Below are 21,994 nucleotides of genomic sequence, written 5' to 3' on the forward strand. Positions count from 1 at the left end.
GCATGGTTTTCCAACTGGCACAGCAAATATGGCTCCTAAATTGAAAGGATATCATTAGGTCCATCAATTGAGCCATTGTTTGATTAGTAGGAAGTTGAACAGTTTCATCGTGTGCAGTGACCATTTATTTAAAGTTTGAACTGATCCTGTGATGTAATCTTTTGTGCCAACCTACTTGGGGCTTCCTTGATTCATTTTTTAAGTGGCAATGGCTCAGGTGTGTCACTGGCTGCCACATAGGAATATAGGCGTAGAGAAACAGGTTAATAATTGTAGGGACTTCAAGGCTACGCGCAGTGATTTCCCTCAGCTATGTTCCCTCCATCAAATGCAGACCATGAGAAACTTCCATCTGATATGAAAAAGGAATGTTTATCTTTAATTGGAGGAAGTGTGACACAGGAAGAAGGGTGAGGCCACTAGCATTATGGGCACAAGATTGCTAATTCTCCAAACCAGAGTGTAGACCGCGTGTCTGCCTAGTTCTCAAAGGGTCAAGACAAGTAATATGAACTGGGTAAATTATGATTAAGGCTCCAAGGTTTCCGTTTTTACTGATTTCTACCGATATATATAGACACACCCTTCTATATTTCTGTCTATTTCAATTTTAAATGCAAATTGTCTCAAATGACTGTATTGTACTGTAAATGGCTAAACCCCACTGGCTATTCAAGTACATGTAAACATTTGTTGATTAAATAAATGTGTACATATACCCATTGCAGATTCATTTTTTACACTAAGCGCAAAATAAATATCGAGAAAAAAACAAAATTGAAATGTGAAAAACGAAATTACCATATAATCAGGAGCAAATTCGATTACTTAGCAGAACTTCATGAATACAAGCCACTCCAACTACCCCAAATTACCCCAAGCATCTTCTAACATTAAACTACAACACACTGCTCCATTCACTGAACTTGCAAGCAATCACAAGTCCACATCTCTTTGAAGGTATTACATTCTAACATTTTATATAGCCTTCCTGAACACAGAACATTGACATTCCACGTCACTTCAAATCTCGATGAGAATTGCCCAATCACACCTTCCTCATAACGAACATGAAGGCACAAACGAGAAATAACAACTTCCATCATTATGACATCTTCCCTCCTAATCATGCTCGTAATATGAAGATGTGCGTGCCAGACTAATTTGCTTGTGCTAAGCAAAAAGATCTTGTTTTGTTTCCCACACAGTGAGTTTGATGAGATTGTCATTCACTTGGTGTAGCTAAGTATCAAGTCCAAGAACATTCATTGGTTTAGGGTTTTTTAAGGACTATGAGTTTTTTGGAGGACCAGAGATGCTAGCTCTTACGATTCAGCTATCACACCCATACCTACCTACCCACAGTATTTGCTCATGTCTTTGCACACAGTCCACACAAATATGACTTCCCCACCGTACCTCTTTCTTGCTGATTCAAGTGGCGGCATATTATTGTGTTTGTGTTAGATTCTTAGGGCCTATTTTATGAGGTTTTGACATAGGGCAGGGCCGGAAGACATCTTGCAAAGCTGCCCTATATCAAAACAAAAGAGCAAGAATGCACTGTATCTATGAAATACGGTGCATTCCTGTCCTTTTCCCCAGTGCTGGCTCACAATGGGCTGCCATGAGCAAACACAGGCATCCTTGGGTGCCTGCGTTTTAGGGGTGATGGTTTTAGAGCAGGAAGGACACCTTCCTGCACAAAATCAATCAGTTTAGGTAATTTCTACTTTTTGTGTGTGCTGCATAATGCAACACACATAGAAAAAGGAAAAATCGAGGAGAAATGAAAAATGTCTCTTTGTTGGGCCTCCCTAACGCCACACCAGGGGTTGCAATAGATTTGGACTCATTCCCAGGTTTTACGATTTCTCCAACAGTGTTGCGTGGGACCATACACAGCAACACCCATGGAATGCCTCTTTCATGCAGTGTTCTGGCGGTGTAAAATTGCTCATAAATGAGGCCCTTAGTTTGTGTTATTTATTGATGTGACAGCATCAACATAATAACACAAAGTATTCTCATAGGGGCCAGACATACTAAACATTTTTCAGCTCGCAAATGTCACAATTCTCAGAATTAGGACTTTTGTGACTTGAACAAAGCATATTAAATGTACAAAGCCCTATTTGCGATTCAGTAAGCTATTACCAAATCGCAAATTGGGTTTGCGAGTCGCTATTAGAAAGGAGCCTGTCAAGAGCGTCCCTTTCTAATAATGAGACACAGGGGCATTTATGCAGTTAGAGACTTGCACAATCAAATGGTTGTACATCTGGCCTCTAGAGTCCTACCTAGAGGTTTCAGTCATCCTCAAGACTATGACAGCCAAGTGTCCTTTCTTTTTATTTGCATGAGGTATTTCTATTTCATTTTAGTGTTTGTCAAATATTATCATACTGGCCCAGTCTTTCATGGTTTTGACCAGGGCTTGTAAGTTTATGTAAGCTTAGCTTGCATTTTATGACTAAGCAATCTATTTCTACCTGGATGTGGATGATAGACCTGTGCAATATCTGTGTTTTCAGAATATTTTGTTGAACCAAGCCCTTGAACCTCAGCCTCTGCTAACACTTTCACAATTGGCCGGAACATAATTCCAATTCCGCTTCCGTACAGTGTTGGCAGATTCCAGGGCTAGTTGCCCTTCGATGTCCTGCGGCCTGATTAACGCAAGGTCGCTTAGCTGCCATAAGCACGATGTATATGACCTCCTCACTGATAAACATCCCGATTTGCTGTTTATCACTGAAACATGGTTGGAGGCAAACTCCGATCCCGATATTGTTCAGGCCTTACCAGACGACTACCAGATGGTGCGCCTGGACAGACCTGTAGGCAGAGGAGGAGGAATTGCGATTGCCTTTAAACAGCAATGGGCTTGTAAACTTGAACCAATCAATCTGGCAGGATGTGAGGCGGGTGTTTTCTACCATAAAGATTCATGGGAGCATGACTATAAAGGGACTACTAGTCTACCGCCCACCAGGACCTATGTCCAGATTCAAAGGCAGTCTTTTAGAGTGCGTCACAGAAACTGCGATCAGGAGGGACAAGTTCCTGCTGCTAGGTGACTTAAATACACACCTGGAAGACTTATCAGATAAAGGAGCGGTGGAGTTCCCCGATGAACTTCACACCCTACAGTTAGAGCTGAAGGGGCAGCTTCCTACACACAATCATGGGCACTTGCTAGACCCAATATTTGCTAACTGGGAGGATGTCTTAGTTGCTCCCCCAGTGCCCCTGCCCTGGACAGATCACTTTTATGTTCCATTTATTATCTATCTGCCCAAATATAAAGCTATCGTCCCTACCCCACTCAACTATTCTCGACGCAGGTGGGCAAAATTCTCCCTGCAAGAGTTTAACAAGGCTCTTACTGTGGAAGGACCCCCAGGAGGCAATGACGTGGCGATGGCAAATAAATTGGTCAATGACCGCATCACGGCTGCCCTCGATTGCACAGCCCCATTGGGTCGGCCAACAAAAGGTGTCCACAGACAAAGAACAGCTCCCTGGTTTAGTGAGGCGCTGCGCTGCGCCAAAAGAGACTGCAAACATGCAGAAATACAGTGGAGAGTGGCGTATGATGTCCGGATGAAAGAGGTCTATCTCGCAAAGAGACGTACTTACCACAATAAGATCCGGACAGAGAAGGCCACATACTATGCCGACTGAATCCAAGAGGCAGAGAACTCCGCCAGGGAACTGTTTAGCATATATAAATCCCTGGCCACCCCAAAAACCTCCACTCAAGGTGAAGATCACTCAGTAGCAGCATGCAATCGAATTGCCAACTACTTTGGGGACAAAGTGTCGAAGATTTACTCTGCTTTTCCCAATATACCACCTGCAGTGGTAGTGCCAGCAGAGTCTTCAAGAGATGAAGCCGATCAAAATCTGTTACTCAATTTCACCACCCCCTCATCGGTGGACTTAGTTAAAATATGCAGATCTGTCAAATCTGGCTCTCCTCGAGATCCCGCCTCCCCAAAAAGGTTGGGAGACAGTCTGGAAACACTTGAACCCTACATCAGACACCTGATGGATATCTCCTTCTGCTCCAGCTCCATACCTGAGGATTGGAAACAGGCTGCGGTGCTTCCCCTCCGTAAGAAGCCCAACATTAGTTGTGAGAAGCTAGACAACCTTCGCCCCATCTCCTTGCTGCCTTATTTCTCTAAGGTAGCGTAGAAGGTGATAAATAAACAACTAATGAAATTTGTGGAAGAAAGCAACCTTCTTCATCCTACCCAATTCGGGTTCCGGCCCCGTCACTCCACGGAGTCTGCCCTTCTTAGGGCTACCGAAACCCTTAGGCAAGGGGCTGATGAGGGACAAACAATGGCCTTAATCCTCTTAGACCTCAGCGCAGCGTTCGACACTGTAGCACACTCCATCTTGCTAAAGTGTCTGAACAAAGGCGGGGTGAGAGGGGCAGCGCTGAAATGGATTTACTCATTTCTCACAGGCCGAAGTTTCCAAGTGAGGCAAGGTGATCATTATTCGGAGCGAATCTCTTTGGATCAGGGGGTGCCGCAGGGCTCGTCCCTGAGTCCGACACTTTTTAATCTTTATGTTGCCCCGATTGCCACCTTAGTAGAGAGTTACGGCCTCCGAATGGTGTCTTATGCCGACGACACGCAGTTGGTCATCTCCCTGTCGCGTGCGCCCGGTCCTTCGGCGGACATCTTCAGAGCTTGCATGCAAGATCTTGCTGCCTGGATGTCCGCCAATTGCCTCAAGCTCAATGGAGGCAAGACCGAGGTGCTGGTAGTGGGGGGAGGCCAATCGGCGTGGACGTCGGCATGGTGGCCGCCTTGCTTAGGTCCAACACCCATCCCTTGCCAGAAAGCAAAGAACTTGGGCATTTGGTTTGATTCCGACCTTACCTTTGGCCCCCAGATTAATCAGGTGGTTGGATCATGCTTCGGGACTCTCAAAAGTCTTAGGAAGGTATTGAAGTTCTTACCTATCAGAGCCCGTCAAACCCTGGTACATGCACTAGTCACGTCAAAAATGGACTACGGCAATCTTCTCTACTTAGGGACCCTGGAGAAGAATCTGAGTCGTCCACAGGTTCTACAGAATGCCGCGGCCCGACTAGTGCTCAGACTACCCAGAAGAGCTGCGTCCATAGCGGCCCTCCGGTCTTTGCACTGGCTCCCGATTAGAAGCTGGGTATAATTCAAGGCACTATGTACGTGTCACCGGATTATCCATGGGAGGTCTCCTCTCCCGCTAAAAGGGCTGCTGACATCCTACGAGCCATCCCGCTCCCTAAGATCTTCCTGCTCAGGACTCCTAGTCGTTCCTAAGGTGTCCAGAGCTCGGATGGGCGGAAGATCCTTCAGGCACCTTGCAGCTGTTAGATGGAATAGGCTACCTACGGCGTTGCGATTGGAATCATCAGAACAACTCTTTAGAGCTAAGCTCAAAACTACATTATTCGCACAGTAAGGTGTCCCGCATGTGTAAGTTCCAGTAAATTCTGCTCCTCAGCGCGGGGACACGCCGCTGTGCGTCACCAAGCGCTTTATAAAACCCCCTAAATAGAAAAAAATAGAAATAAGCTAATGTTTAGCTGTACATGTTGAACTCTTTGAACAGGCACACCTTATTCCATCCGCCTCCCGCTTCAATAACAGCTGAATGGGCAGAAGCCCAGATGTTTTATGAGGGCATTCCATTATGGACTTTGATTTCTAAGGTCTAGTTAGTGCAATACCCATGCAAGGCTGTAGTGAGCTTGTGTTTATACAAATATATGTTTACAGAGTCTTATCTCCCTTCTGTCCTCATCCCACGAATTCTTGGTAATATGCCTATCACAAAAAAGCTTATATTGCAGAAAGAAGGCAATAAAATAAGGCCGACCATAGTCCAACTCTTCTATCACAGAAATGTATCTAGGGACAGACGTACTAAGCATTTTGACAGGTGCTAGCACTGTGAATCAGAGTTTTCTACTGAATATAATTTTTCTTTTGAATGAGTTCCATTTTAGAAGCCAATAAACCTTTATTGACTTCTAAAATGCAATTGCGACCACATTCCAACTTGGTGTTTGAAAGTAGAGTGTTGAAGGTGTCCTTTCCAACAGATGAATTGGCATGATATGAATTATTGTTTTGCAAGGGAAATTCTGTCTCAGAACATTGAAAATGTTCAACCCCGAGTTGGCTCGGTAATGCAAAAGGGATACCCTCCTCTTTGGTAATACCAAAAAATATGTTAATTGGGATGGTAAGCAGTAGTCTAGGGGACAACTATAAACTCTCAAACAAACTTTTTATTTAACCGCTTAACCGCGGCAGCAATTCCGACACAGTGCGGGGGTTTAGCGGAGTGGGGGGGGGGGCTGCGTCGGCCAACAGACGTGCACAGCACTTCGGAGGATGGCCGACGAAGACAGTGAAGGGGCTAAAAGCAGCCCCATCTCCTTTCAGGACAATGAGATGCAATAAAAAAAATACTTTCTACTTTCCTTGTGATGGGCTAAGATTATCATAAGTTGCAATTTGTGAGCTACCGCATTGATATTCATGAGGCATTGGTGTATTACGACCCACGCTAATTGTGAATTTTATAAACCAACCTATTAGTTCATTTGAAACCTTCATTTCAGCTCGAGGCCATAAAAAACACAAGTAAACAATAATAAAACAATAATATTCAGAATTCTATATATACATATATTAAATACATATATTAAAAGCAAATACACCTAAAAACAGTACCAAAACTGTCATGTGTACAGAGAAAAAGGGATCAAAATAACAAATTAAGAATGTACATTTTGTAGCATTTATGCACATTAACACAATAACACCAGGTATTTAACCTTTAGTGGTACTACATTTGTCCCTGGCTTTCCACATTGTCAACCGATAGTGGGAGAGTGCAAAAACCAGTGGTTTACTAAGGTTGGTTTTTAATATCCTTAGGAAAAACCTATGCTCTCTAATCTCCAAATTCTGACAAAGTTGTAAAATCCAGCACTGCCTACTAGTTGAGTAGGCTGGGCAGAAAAACAATACATATCTCCTTAAAAGCTCTAGACGCTGGGCACAGCTGTTCATCCTCCACAGGCGATTAGGCTCATGTGGCATTAAAAGTACAGAGAGGAAAGGTCCCATTGCAAAATAACAAGAAGAAGCGCCTCGCTTGAGGGGTTCAATCTCATCCAGAAAATCTTCTCTAATGAATGAGCCTTTGACCAAAAGAAAGTTTAAAAAAAACAAGGGCGCCCAGAGAAGTCAACAACAGTGGTCCCTAGAACAAGGATTAATTTCTTAAATGAAAATAGACTCAATAGCAACTATATTTTGGGGACATGTCCAGCCGGACAGAGCTCTAATTTTTACTTGATCAATAATATTAGACTGTTTTAACAAAACAATACATAAAGTGGGACACAAGTCTGTGTCCTAGTTAGCAATATACAAACAGGGAGGGAGGGTACAAACAGGGGGTTCAGGCACAGCTGAATGTTTGTTACACAAGGAAATGCACAATGACACAACAAAGCAACAAATCGAGGGTTAAACCTTTACACTTTCAATGAACCATTGTTTTGACATGTATAAGGAACTTTTTAGGTGTCTACTGTGTTTTGATCCATCCATGAGGATATCTGGATCATCATCAGGACATGGGATACATGCCTATAATTGTATTAGCCTGTTTATTCTGAAGAGGGATAACATACAATTAGGGAAGTCACATAAAAAGTTAAAGGGTAAAGGAAAAGCTTATTTGAGCGGACTCAGAGAACATACAGTTGAGGAGGTTGCATAAAAGGTTAAGAGGTAAAGGAAACGCTTATTTGAACGGACTCAGAGGGCTACATGCTTAGGTGCATTTACAACAGCGTGTTGAACTACGGAGTATTTTACAATTGGCAGTGAGTAGGAGGGGGGCAATTAGATACTGGTGCAAGAATAGAGAGAACATGCATCGAGAATAATCATGAGGCAACATAATCAGGTTGCATGGCATAGGTCAGGCGGTTAGGGTACGTTTGAGGGGGTGAAGTGTTCATGCAGCAACGGTCGCAAGGATTAAAGGAGTACGGCTACTGGTGCAATAGAGTATGCCGTGATGTATTTTGTGAAGGATTAAACGAAAGTTGGCTCGTTGTAGAAAACCATTATCGGTGGCAAAAGGGATACGTTCTTGTTTGCAGTGGGCCTGAAGGTATTAGTCATAGTCGGTAATGAGAAGCCCGAAGAATTTTAAGCAGGGCCAATGATACATTACGATAAAAACATTCAGATAGCACAATATTATGTTCACGCTATGATTTAATTAAAACAGCTAAATAGACTATGAATTGCACCCATAGTGGGTTAAAATCACAATGCAAACATTACATCCTTAATTGGTTCATACAACAATGCGACGATTGCGGCGCAGTGAGACGGTGCCAGGGGAGACCAACATGAGAAATATTCTTGGTCATAAAGGTCAATTGGTGACATAAGGTGTAATTTCTTTTTAATTAACTGCGCAGTGTCAAGATGATACCAATAAGAGAAAGATTGGTCCAGGTCACCCATGAAAATTGATGACATAAGGTGTAAGTTACTTTTAAAACAACTGCCCAGTGTCAGATTGTGTGGAGGCAGAGAAGAAAAGGTCTTACCCAAAGATTAAGGGGTTATAGGTACGCTCATGGGCAGAAATTAAGGGGCTGTCCAGCCTAGGGAAGGTGTTCTAGGTAGATAAGAAAGGAGTGTTAGGTGAAAGAATACAAGTGAATTTCCTAGTATGTCAGTTAAGCATTGGGGTGCTCACAAGAGTAGTATACAGGGCCGATTTCCAGGGCGCAATGGCAATGGTTTAATCAACGGTGTTCCAGCTGTAGGCTTGGATAGGGCAGGTGTGGAGGGAGCCTAGAAGGGGGTAAGAGGTAAAGACAATTTGTTGTTGGTTAGACCGTCACAAAGCGGGAGGCTCAGAGGCTGGAGAGGAGTAACCCCATAAGAAATTAATCCTTGTTCTAATTATTTATTTATTTAATTTGTATAGCGTGTTATAACCACCGGGGTCTCTAAGCGCTGTTTGTCCAGATTACGTAGTGGGGTTCGGTATTTACTTGATCTTAACACAACGCCTAGAGGCTGCTCCATGCTTGCTTGAACAGTACAGTTTTTAACTTTTTTCTAAAGGATAACAGATTGCATTCCTTCCTTAGTTCTGGGGCCAGTTTGTTCCACAAAGCTGGGAGTGTGTTGGAGAAAGCACGTCCCCCCACCGTGGCCAGTTTAAAACGGGATTGGGACAAGAGGGTAGCGTCCGACGAGCGCAAAGTCCTGCTCGGTGTAGGGACCACTGTTGTTTAAAATTTTGACCAAAAGAAAGGCATCAGTCAAAGAGCATTGCCCAGCTTTGGAGTATATTAGCCCCTTCCATGCTCATGACGAGCTCAGCTCGTCATGAGGCACAGTGGAGCTGTGCTGATGACGAGCTGAGCTCGTCATGAACAGTGGAGTTCTTCATAATTCAGCACAGGAGGGGAAAATGTGTAGCAGCGATGTGGTTAAGGACTCATGGTTCTGCCAATATGCTAATTTAAACTTACTCTTGGGAATTTACCTAGTCTCTCTCGGGGCGCTCCACAATGATATTAACCCAATCTCTCCCATGGTGGCTTTAATGTACTTAATCCAGTGTATGTTACTAGAGCCCACCAGCCTGAGAATTTCTTCTAAACCATCTTGATATGATCAGAATCTACGGTGGCCTAGATCCCTCTCCAAAAGAGGATGGAAGGAAGATCTGTCTTATCTGAAATAGGTCTCAACCCAAGATCAAGCCTGAGAGGCAGCAAGAAAATGTCCAGATGACCCCACAGTTCCACACCACACGTGGCCGTCCCCAGGGCTTGGTGGTAGTAAACCTGTAGTGCCGGCTGTGCCAATCAGAAAACAGAATTGTGGGCCAGCTTTGTAATACTTCCGTCTACTTGCTCTAATCTTAGTCTGCGCCGCATAATATGTTTCAGCCATACCTCCTGCTCTGTTAATGTAATACCCAGACAAGTAAATGTCTGCACTCTCTCAAGGGGTTTCTTGGCCAGTGTTGGATTTGCCCTGATGTACGGTACTGGTTTATTACCATAATTTGGTTTTTAGCCACATTTATTTTGAGGTACCATGTTTTGCAAACATTTTCAAAGTGGTCCAGTAATTTTTAAAGGCCCATAGAAAGGAGTAGATTGTCATCGGCAAACATGAGAGAAGGGATCATCATCCTTGCCAGTTTAAGGAGCATTATTATAATCCTGTTCTAAATGCTATATGCGGCCATTGATGTATAGTGAGAATAGCTTGGGTGCAAGTACGCAACCCTGCCTAAGCCCTCTACTGACAGAATATGGGTCTGTTAGCTCATTCACCTCCCCACACCTGATCTGCGCATAGTTATTATTATGCAGCCTGACTATAATATCTTGCAGATAGTTAAGACACCCCCAACTCTTGCAGAACCTGCCATAAAGTTGTACTAGGGACTAAATCAAAGGCGGACGGAGGTCCACAAATTCGCTGTTCAGTCAACCTTCCCCCGAGAGACAACTTTCCAGATGAGCATCCAGAGTCGGAACACCTGGCCAATCCTGCAGTCTGCCAAGTAAAATACTTAGAAATAGCTGTTGAGAGCCATTGAGGAGACTAATAGGTCTGTAGTTCATAGGAAGTTCACAAGGGCCCTTTTAGTAAATAGGGGACAATTTCTACCCCATCCCACGTCGGGAACTAAGGTGCCCCTTTCAAAAAAGCTTTAAACAGCAGTGAAATGTAGGTTTTTATCCAATCCTGGTGCTTTATTAGAAACAATGTCCTTGATGGCTGCACAAGATTCCGCCACAGATATACAGACCTAAAAACAGGAATGGGTTTGCATTTATACAGCACTTGGTACCCTTGATGAGGCATGAAAGCACTTCGGCGAGCATCACGCTACTCCGGATCCGACAAAGGATGAGTGGTGAATTACTAGTGGGAAAAATTATATAAATTTGAGCCGATTAATTAGTATAGGAAAATATGAAATTAATTCGAGCACTGCATGAGTCTGTTAGCTGCATTGAGAAGGATGGTGGAGGGACAGAAGAGGGAAGGGTCTAGAATGTGTTTATTTGGAGATAATAGCAGCAGGAGGAGGTTTTGGATGAGTAGGGGGAGAGTCAGAGGGAAGGGTTTAAAAAGGCTTGTTTGGGACACACAGCTACTTGGAAAACTCACTGAGAAATACGAAAGGTTTCCGACAATGGGACCTAATAGGTATCTCAAAAGTGGGAGATATCTGGAAAAAGGGGGCAGGCATTCCATTCAACCAGCTACAAGAAACACATGGATTAGTGCAGACAGAACGGTATAGATACCTACACATAAAGCACGCACTACAGAAGATCATGCCTCGTGACACACAGCTGCCGGAAGCCTCGCCACTTGAGGATAGGCTTCTCACAGACTACTTACACAAAAAAGCTATTTCCCTAGTGTACTGGAAGATAGTAAATAACCAACAAGATCCCACAATCATTCTTAAAGAACGGTGGGAGGAGGATTTGGGGCCCCTGGAGGAGGCACACTGGCAAGAAGCATTAGCATCTCCAAGGGAGGTATCAATCCCTTCAAAGCTGCGGTTACTACAATCAAAAATCCTACATAGAACATATTATACAAATACACTCCAACATAAATTGGGAAATGCCAGCACACCACTATGCCTACGGCAATGCGGCCTCCCAGGGAAGTTTATACACACCATATAAGGGATGCCCCATCATTCAGTCCTACTGGGAAGCAATAATGTGCACAATCTCGCAGGTCACCGAGATAGAGACCCTCCAGGAACCAAAATGCAGCCTTATTATTATTTGGGAACCTACAGAGCTCAATCATTCGGACCAGGACTGTGTAACTCTCGGCCTGACAATATCAAAACCCAATATAGCTCTAAACTGGGGGTCCGGGCAGTCCTCAACCCTGCGGAAATTATGCCAAGATATGGATACTACAATTTTAATTGAGAAAGAACTATACGTCCCTAGGGGTTGCCCCAAAAAGTGGACACACATCTGGGGGAAATGGAACGCACATCGTGGAAATATATGTGAGCCCCCCGAGAGGACGCTGGATCTGATACTAGCGACTAAATAGAGTCTAAAATGGACAGATGGTAGGCTGTGTAACAAACCAATTGGGGATTGTGCTCTATTGATACTCTGATAACAAACATAATGACATTTGTAGAAGAATTGTGAGTGTGTGCAAATGTGTTGGCAGTATTAATTGTGTGATTTGATTACCAACATAACCATCTACAATGTTCTTATACGTTGCAAAATAAAATAAAAAGAATTATAAAAAAAAGAAAGGCTTGTTTGGGAGAAATGAATAATAAAAGAGGTTTGAGATGACACAAGGGAGGGGTAGAAGAGGGAAGAGTCTAGAAAGGGTTACTTTAGGGATCATAGTAAGGGTAGAGTAGGGAAGAGTATGGAAAGGGTTATTTTGGGGATCATAGTAGTCAGAGTGCGGAGGCACAGTTTCAGCTAAGGCATCCAAGTCAGGGTTTGAAAGAGGTTACAAGATTTATATATAATGCTTAGCTATTGATCATCCCCCTTTTAGTCAAGGCCCAAAAAACCATACAGCCCGACAGATCCCTCCCTAGCTTTTCGTTCATGACATCAGTGTTTTTTGTAATGTGAACTTCTCCCCGCAAAATTCTTTGTCATGCTTTTTCAATGCATTCCATCAATACCTGAGCTGTGTTTCAGGTTGTCACCCATAGCAACTAAGCAAAGCCGCCCCACTGGCAAAAGATCCATGCCACTGCAGACAAACGAAAAATGACAAACGCCACCAACTACTCACACAGGTGCCAGCTCCTAAGGTAATGAAGCACTACAAAATCAAATAAAAAAGATGTGTCCACAGATAGGAGCCTACACCTGTTTTCCCTGCAACCCGTTTCCCTTGAAATAAAGGACTCTTGTGAGGAGGTATATAGCAATGAGGGTTGCAGTGATATGCCCAGGAAACTGTGGGCACCAACCTACTCATTCAGTTCATGTCATGTGAGTCGGTGGAAGTGTGTGTGTGTGAGCGTGTGGTGACACACACACACTTCCACCGACTCACTCAAAGTGCAACAGTCCTGTGCTTTTCTATCTTTCATTAACACCTCTACTCCCAACCTTGCCCCCCTTCTGCTGGCATCCTTGATCTGACAGCGATGCTTTTGAGCAGCAAGGCTTCTGCCCCTGGGGTGAGTACGGGAAACCCTGCTCTGTTCTATGCAATAACAAAAGCAATCATCCTCTGCAGCTACTACGAACCCTGTGATGATGGAGTGGGTGCTTTTAAGGGATGTATGACAGTACATCACCAACCGTTACAGCACGCGCTCTTAGCACGCAGCCTCCTCATCGCAATGACTCTTACTTCGCACTTTTTTTCACCGCGTGGCATTTCAACGCCAATGTTGTTTAGCCTATAGCAAATTCCATTAGGACGCATACCGAAAGATCGCACGCCATCACAACGTGTAATGGTTTCTCGTTTTTGCTCGTAAACTCCCTGTAATGAGTTTGAAAGTGAACTAAACTCAGATAAGAGAAAAAAGGGCAAAATACTTCAAGCAACCGGTGTGATTAATTTGGAATCACTGAAGCCCAAACATTTATCTAAGGCGGTTTGACAGGATGACTGAAAAATACACAAGCCGGTTTTATTTCAGTGCAGCTATCAGAACTGCTAAACTTTGTGACCTCTGGATAATGGTTTACCGGTCCCAAGGGCTAAATGTTTATTTGTATAACTTTAGGACCACAAGAAGCCGACAAGCGGTACCAAAATAACAGTAGAAAAGCTGCAATTTAGTTGTCTCCTATACGGAACGTTTAGCAAAGCACAGATGTGTTCAGCAACCACACGACATTCTTATTTTTGAATTGAAATGTTTAAACGGCTTAACCAATCCATTTATCATACACAAGTGAATAATTAGTCAAAAAAACGTAACCGCATTTCATGAATAGAAATCATTTGATAATTATGCAAATTGTAATTGCTCCTAAAATTTAAGATCTGGTTTATTTGCTAATTGACATTAGAATAACTATACTGCATGTTTTGTTGACTAGTGTCTTTAAATACAGCGTTATATTTACCTGAAACCATCAACAGTAGCTATCCTTTTTGTGGGATTTGGTTTAACAGAAGATATATACTCCAGTTTAATGCAAGTTAACCAGCAAAATAAATACATGATTTATCATTGCACATTCTGACAGAATAACACATCAATAAGTGATTGGAGTTTACTTGATGAGATGGGAGTGCGATAGCTCTGCAACGCCATGTCTACAGTTAACATTTAGTTTATGGATTTATTTAACATTTTCATATTGCACTTTGACAGCCGGACATGTATTAACGTGCTTTACCCAGAACTGAAGAGTTTTACATGAACATGGGTTAGGAATGAGGGGAGAAGAGTCAGGGAGGAAGGGGAGAGCAGGGAAAGGGGTGGAACCGATGGGCAAAAAAGAGCAGCAGCTGAATGAACAGTAAACAAAAATGTGTTTACAGTTCCCTTTTAATTGCAATTTGCTCGTATTCGCCATGTGTGCATGAGGTGTGGTAATAACCCTTGTAACTAGCAATGTATATAATTTAGTGTTTTTTATTTTCTCTCAAGCTTTGCGAAGGGAATCAAAATTCGATATCTGTCCCTGATAAGCTTCCAATGCTTTATAGTCTTTCCACCCATCCATCATGAATCCATCCACCCATCCATCCACCCATCCACCATGCATCCACCCATCATGAATCCATCCACCCACCCATCCACCCATCCATTCACTAATCCACTCATCCATCCACTAATCCAGCCATCCATCATGCATCCATGCACACATCCACCATGCTCCGATCCATCCACCCACCCATCCATCCACTAATCCACCCATGCATCTACCCATCCACCATCCACCCACCCATCCACCCACCCATCCATCATGCATCCATCCATGCATCCATCCACCCATCCATCCATCAACCCCCATCCAGCACCCATCCATGCATCCATCCACCCATACACCCATCCATAGATCCAACCAGACACCCATCCGCCATCATGCACCCATCCACACTTTTATCCATCCATCCATACATCCACCTACCCATACATTCATCCATGCATCCATCCACCCATCCATCCATCCACCCCCATCCAGCCACCCACACATCATGCACCCATCCACACTTTTATCCATCCATCCATACATCCACTCACCCATACATCCATCCATGCACCCATCCACCCACACATCATGCACTCATCCATCCATCCATCCATCCACCCACCCACCCACCACACACACATCATACGGTCTCAGCATCTCAGGTTTCTGTAGCCAGTTTGCACGAGGCCTGTAAAGCTGGTTGTCGAGGACAAAGAGTTGGAAGAAAAGGTGATAGCAGTGAGCCTTCATACGTGACAGTCTGCACTTTTTGTTTGCGATGCTCTGCTGACAAGGAAGAGGTGTCTCTCCCAACGAGTAGGGCCTTTCTTTTAGATTGTAGCCAGTTTTGGTTGCGCTGATGTTTGCAGGTGACATCAAAAGCAGCTGAATAAAAAATGAAGTTAGGGAGCTTATTTTGCCGTGATACACATTTGCACGGGGCCTGTAAAGCTGCAATTAACATCGCATGCGTTGTAATTGCATGCGATGTTTATAGCATCGCACCGTTGTAGCATGGGCAGTAAAAGTATGCGATGTCAACGATCCTGTGATGTAAAAGTCGCGGTGCGATGGCACCACAATGTATTGACATCGATGTAATGGGTGTTTCCCCTTTTAAGTGACTAAACTGAAAACGTTACCTCACAAAGAGTGTAATATTCATGGCATCAAGTAGTGACCACTCCACCTCCACAGAAGGCACTATGGTAGTGGTGCATATAATTGCAGACCAAAATGAGAATTAACTTAAAATGCACATACGGAATATGACGACTGCACTGCTTTCATCCTTATGTAAATGCGCCAAGACGGTGACTTGCGCCTGCCTTCACGGTGCTGTGAGGACATCGCACTGGCAGCGTGTTTAGTTGTATTTCTCATACGTGGAAGTCTGTGAAAGGTTGCGTCCCGGTCCTAAGTTACAACTGAACGTTTAATAAGAAACTATGCACTAAACACTAATCAGTTCAAACAGACCAACACACTTCACTGCCCTTCATCTACATGTGTTCCCAATAAAGGGGGGTGATTAGGATGGCAGGCGGACTTAAGTTCGCCTGCCACGCTAGCGGTAACAGGACCACCCGCCAGCCATGCGGCGGTCTCAACACAACAATCATGATGCGACCGCTACCGCGGTGGCCGCATGAGGCTTTTCAACTATGCAACGGGTGCAACACCCACCGCAATGATTAAATGCCATGTTGTGCATTGCCATGCACAACATGGCAGGCACCGCGTGGTGCCTGCCACCTTGTGCATCGGAATGGGGGCCCGCAACGGGCCCCTAAAGTAGATCCCTGCCAGCATTTCCATGGCGGCATCGCCACCATAGAAAGGCCTTGAAAGCCACACATCCTAATATGGATGGCGGTGCTTGCTAGGCACCGCCATCATATTGAGGCTCAAGTAGGCCCAGCCAGCAATCGGAACGATTGCCGACTGGTGGAAAAGCGGTGGACGCACTTTGTATCCGCCTCGATACCCCTGCCATTATAATAGGGTGGGGTACATCGGTTTGTGATCCGGCCGCCATCCTAATCAATCCCATAGTGTTTTAAGTTTATATCAACGTGGTAGCACAGTGGAAATGCATTTAGCACACTTGGACAATAAAATGAGCTTCCAATCCCTTAGGCACACCGCCCCTCCCTCCTTCAGATTGTGTCCCTCCTCTTTGCCCTAGGCCACCGTTTTTTACAAGTGGTTTCTGAACATAAATAAACAGGGATGCAGCTGATGGAGAGACAGATGGACGTGGATTTCCACAGAGCACCCAACAAGGGCACAGAATTACAAGAGGGGTCATTTCAGTGAGATGGGGGAGAAGGCTCGGACAACATGAGAGGGGGCGGGGGAGAGAAGACACAGACAACAGGAGGGGGGTGGGCAGGGGTGAGAAGGCACAGACAACGGGAGGCGGGCAGGCGGGGGTAGAGGAAAAGGCACAGACAACAGGAGGGTGGGCAGTGGTGTGAGAAGTCACGAACAACAGGAGAGAGGGCGAGGGGAAAAGAAGGCACGACAACAGGAGGGAGGGGGGAGGAAAGAAGGCACCATAGCATTTTGGGCCTGCAGTAGGAGAACCTCATTAAAGAAAATACTGCTCACAGACTAAATAACAGCACCGTATAACAACCGAAGTAAAGGGGACAGGCGCCATAGGAGGTGACAAATGAAGAGGAGGCGGTACTAAGGAGGGACTAACAAGCCTATTGGTGAATCAAAAGGTAGCATTTAGGATGGACAATGAAAAAAGCCAATGGCAAATATGGGCAGAGAGTGGGCGGGGCTTCTATTCCCTACTCCTCTACAATAAGTCTTGCAGAGCAGCGCATGCGCGCTGGCTCTAGACTCGACCTAAAAAGTTATGCTAGGCTGTTTTGGATAGCACCCCGCAGCTGATCCATAGTAGTCTGCCAACAATTATACTCTCCCTCCATTCCCTGTTCTCCATGCATTTGTGTTTGGTTCTCCTGACTTCTTACAAGGCGTGTGCGCGAGCACGGCATGATGGCAGGGGGAGGTCTCTCCGGTCTATGATGGGGCACCATCATTTGCTCCTATTAGTAATTAGGCTGGTTCGTGAAATTCTTTACAGGTTGCAAAAATCCCAATCACAAAATCTGATTCTTACTATATCTGGACCTTAGTTCATTAGATCTGTGTCAATGGGTCTGCAGTTTTAGTAATGCTCGTAACGGGCTTTGTTGGGTTCAACACTATTACAAGGACTTTTTTTTTACATGAGCAAGACAGTTTGTAAGAGCCTTCTCTTGCCCAACATTATGAAAATCCAAGGTTGCCAAAGAAGGTATCAATGCACATTGTTGCCTTGTGAGGAGGTTTTTGTCTTAAGTTTGAAAGGTCATTATGTGATGAGGTTTGTAGTGCCTCCTAGGCAGAGGCACTGAAATTATGTGATTCTACAACCACAGTGTTTTCCACCTAATTATGGATTTGACACATTTGTTTCATAAGCCATCAGGGCAATCATTGCCGAAGGGCGTCTTGTCACTTAATGCACTTTAGCTACTACAGAGGTAAAGAAATTAGGGTCAATTGGACAGTCAGGTCTTAAGATGTCTTCTTAATTAGTGCAGTAGATGCAGTAACAACTGATCCAGTGATGTTAACATCCCACTGCACCCCAGCTATGATTATTTACTGCCCAACTGGGTACAATTTGTGCTCATTTTATTTGCTTGTACTAGGACCCATGGCACCCTAGCTACGCCACTGTGTTCCTCCAAGGTTAATGGGAAGTGTCACATATGGTAATTGACAGTTGGTTAAAGAATGAAAATGTTAGCTATGTGGCACACTATGCAAGGGGTTTCATTAGTAGAAGGGATTTTGGTATTGATATGTTTTGTGGAAGGATATATTCATTTTAAAAATGGAGATAACCTCTGTCTGGAATGCAGACTGCCGCAAGTCTAGGGAAAGCATGGTTAGTGGTTCAGTATGTCACTGACTTGGCCATTATTCTGGAAACTGCGATTTGATGTATAAACTGTGCCAGAATGTGATTATTTGGAGGCTTGATACAATCTCAGTAAATGTATTGTATTTATCTAAGGTCTTTTTTAAATTTGGCATTAGATAAGACCTTTTGATTTTACTAATATTATATGTGTAATACACTTATTTACATAGGTATTCGGAGAGCCCTCCTCATTGATTGGTTTTTTGTTGTGTGATTCACATTTTTCATCCACCCACTACAGCATACAGCTGGGGTGCAATGGGTCAGTCCACTATAGCCATTGGAAAACTTCAGTGTGAGTGGGGGGATTCAGCTCTTTTGCAAGGAGCTCATTTACAAGCCAATTATTTCTCTTCATTCCTCTATGGCAATGGGTGCTTTTGAGAAAAGAAAATATTTTAGCTTTTAGCCCATGTTTTTCTTTTTAGAGGGCATGGCGGTTTCCCCAACAAAGTTTTGGAAAAACTATGTCAAAACAAAACAAGCAATGGCAAGGCCAAATGTTTGTTCCAAACGTAAATAGTTTTATTTATGAAAACACAACATAATAAAATATTTATGTTATGTTATGTTAGGAATTTGTAGAGCGCATGGCTGCCGAGGGCTTCCTAGCGCTAAAAGTAATGTTTACAGCCTCTATCCATAAGGTGTCTACAAGGGGAACAGGAACGTTTTGAGATGTTTCCTGAAAACGGTTTCGTTGGGTAGAATTCCTTTTTTATATTGGGGGCATTCCACATCTTTGGTACCAGGTGGGAAAATGATCTGCCCCCCTCCACCTGGCTCTCATTGTCCTGAGAAGCTGTTGCTGTGCTGATCTTAGATGCCTGGCCGAGATATACCTGACATCATTTGTTTCAGTTTTGTGGGCCTTTTTTGTTCACAGCTTAGGCATAGGGACTTAAAACTTTATTCTTGTTTCAATAGGGAGCCAGTGTAGCTGTTTCACTGCTTCTTTAGTCGAAGTGCGTTTGGGGATTTTTAGAAGGAATCCTGCTGCCGAATTTTAAACTACCTGTAGTCTCTTTGCCACATATTTAGCCGCCACATAAAGTGAGTTTCTATAGTCTGAGCGCAAGATTATAAGAGACTGGATGACAGTTCTTTCAGATGTTCCGGGATCACTTCAATAATCTTTGTTACTATTTTAAGCAGAGAATACATATTCCTGACAGTTTCCTGGATTGGCAATCCATTGTGAGTGTGTTCTCCATCCAGACCCCCAAGTTTTTTATAACTAGTTTGAGTATAGGTGGGTTTCCTTCCACACCAGTTCAGACTTGGCCATGTGCAAATCAGTCTGACCCCGTGCCTCATGGGAACAGTCCAGCCCGAACTGCCAAGCCATGTCTTCCCTGGACCGGAAGCAAGCATCCTGGGACTAGTTTCTGGCTAATCAGCCGCCATCTGCCAGGCTAGCTTGAATCCAGTGGTAAAGTGAGCAAGGGGCCCACATCTGGGCATACCCTGCCAACTTAGAGCAAACAAAGCAAAACAAAAGGGGATGAAGGATGGAGTGTTGAACATTGCAAGCACTCACCCCCAGTCAACTAATCTGGGTTTAATCCATCATAATTTTTTAGCTCACTCCGCCACCCCAGTTCAGACACGGCCATATGCAAATCAGTCTGACCCTGTGCCTCCTGGGAACAGTCCAGCCTGAACTGCCAAGCCATGTCTTCCCTGGACTGGAAACAAGCATCATGGGACAGGTTTCTGGCTAATCAGCCGTCATCGGCCAGGCTAGCTTGAATCCAGTGGCAAAGTGAGCAAGGGACCCATGTCCAAGCATACCCTGCGAACTTAGGGCGAACAAAGCAAAACCAAAGGGGATGATGGACGGGTATGTTGAGCATTGCAAGCACTCACCCCAGTCAAATAATCTGGGTTTAATCCATCATCATTCTTTAGCTCACTCCACCATCTCAGTTCAGACATGGCCATATGCAAATCAGTCTGACCCTGTGCCTCATGGGAACTGTCCAGCCCGAACTGCCAAGCCATGTCTTCCCTGAATCAGAAACAAGCATCCTAGGACTGGTTTCTGGCAAATCACTTAGGCTAGCTTGAATCCAGTGGCTAAGTGAGCAAGGTACCCACGTCTGGGCATACTTTTGCCAACTTAGGGTGAACAAAGCAAAACCAAAGGGGATGATGGACGGAGTGATGAACATTGCAAGCACTCACCCCCAGTCAACTGGTCTGGGTTTAATCCATCATCATTCTTTAGATCACTGCGCCATCCCAGTTTATACATGGTCAAATGCAAATCAGTCTGAACCTGTGCCTCATGGGAACAGTCCAGCCCGAACTGCCAAGCCATGTCTTCCCCAGACCGGAAACAAGCATCCTGGGACCATTTTCTGGCTAATCAGCCATCATCAGTCAGGCTAGATTGAATCCACTGGCAAAGTGAGCAAGGAACCCACATCTGGGCATACTCTGCCAACTTAGGGCGAACAAAGCAAAACCAAAGAGGATGATGGAGGGAGTGCTGAACATTATAAGCACTCACCCCTAGTCAACTGATCTGGGTTTAATCCATCATCATTCTTTAGCGCGCTCCGTCACCCCAGTTCAGACATGGCCATATGCAAATCAGTCTCACCCTGTGCGTCATGGGAACAGTCCAGCCTGAACTGCCAAGCCATGTCTTCCCTGGACCGGAAACAAGACTCCTGGGGCCGGTTTCTGGCTAATCAGCCGTCATCACCCAGGCTAGCTTGAATTCAGTTGCAAAGTGAGCAAGGGACCCACGTCTGGGCCTACCCTGCCAACTTAGGGCAAACCAAGCAAAACCAAAGGGGATGATCGAAGGAGTGTTGGACATTGGAAGCACTCCCCCCAGTCAACTGATCTGGGTTTAATCCATCATCATTCTTTAGCTCACTCTGCCATCTCAGTTCAGACATGGCCATATGCAAATCAGTCTGACCATGTGTCTCATGGGAACAGTCCAGCCCGAACTGCCAAGCCATATCTTCCATGGACCAGAAACAAGCATCCTGGGACCAGTGTCTGCCAATCAACCGTCATCAGCCAGGCTAGCTTGATTCCAGTGGCAAAGTGAGAAAGGACCCAGGTCTAGGCATACGTCTGGGCCACGTCTGAGCATACCCTGCCAACTTAGGGAGAACAAAGCAAAACCAATGGGAATGATGGACGGAGTGTTGAACATTGCAAGCACTCACACCCAGTTCCCCATGAAGGAAGTGGCAATGAGGCACTGC

This window comes from Lissotriton vulgaris, unplaced genomic scaffold (assembly GCF_964263255.1).
Source record: "Lissotriton vulgaris unplaced genomic scaffold, aLisVul1.2 SCAFFOLD_1194, whole genome shotgun sequence".
In the NCBI taxonomy this organism is placed as follows: Eukaryota; Metazoa; Chordata; class Amphibia; order Caudata; family Salamandridae; genus Lissotriton; species Lissotriton vulgaris.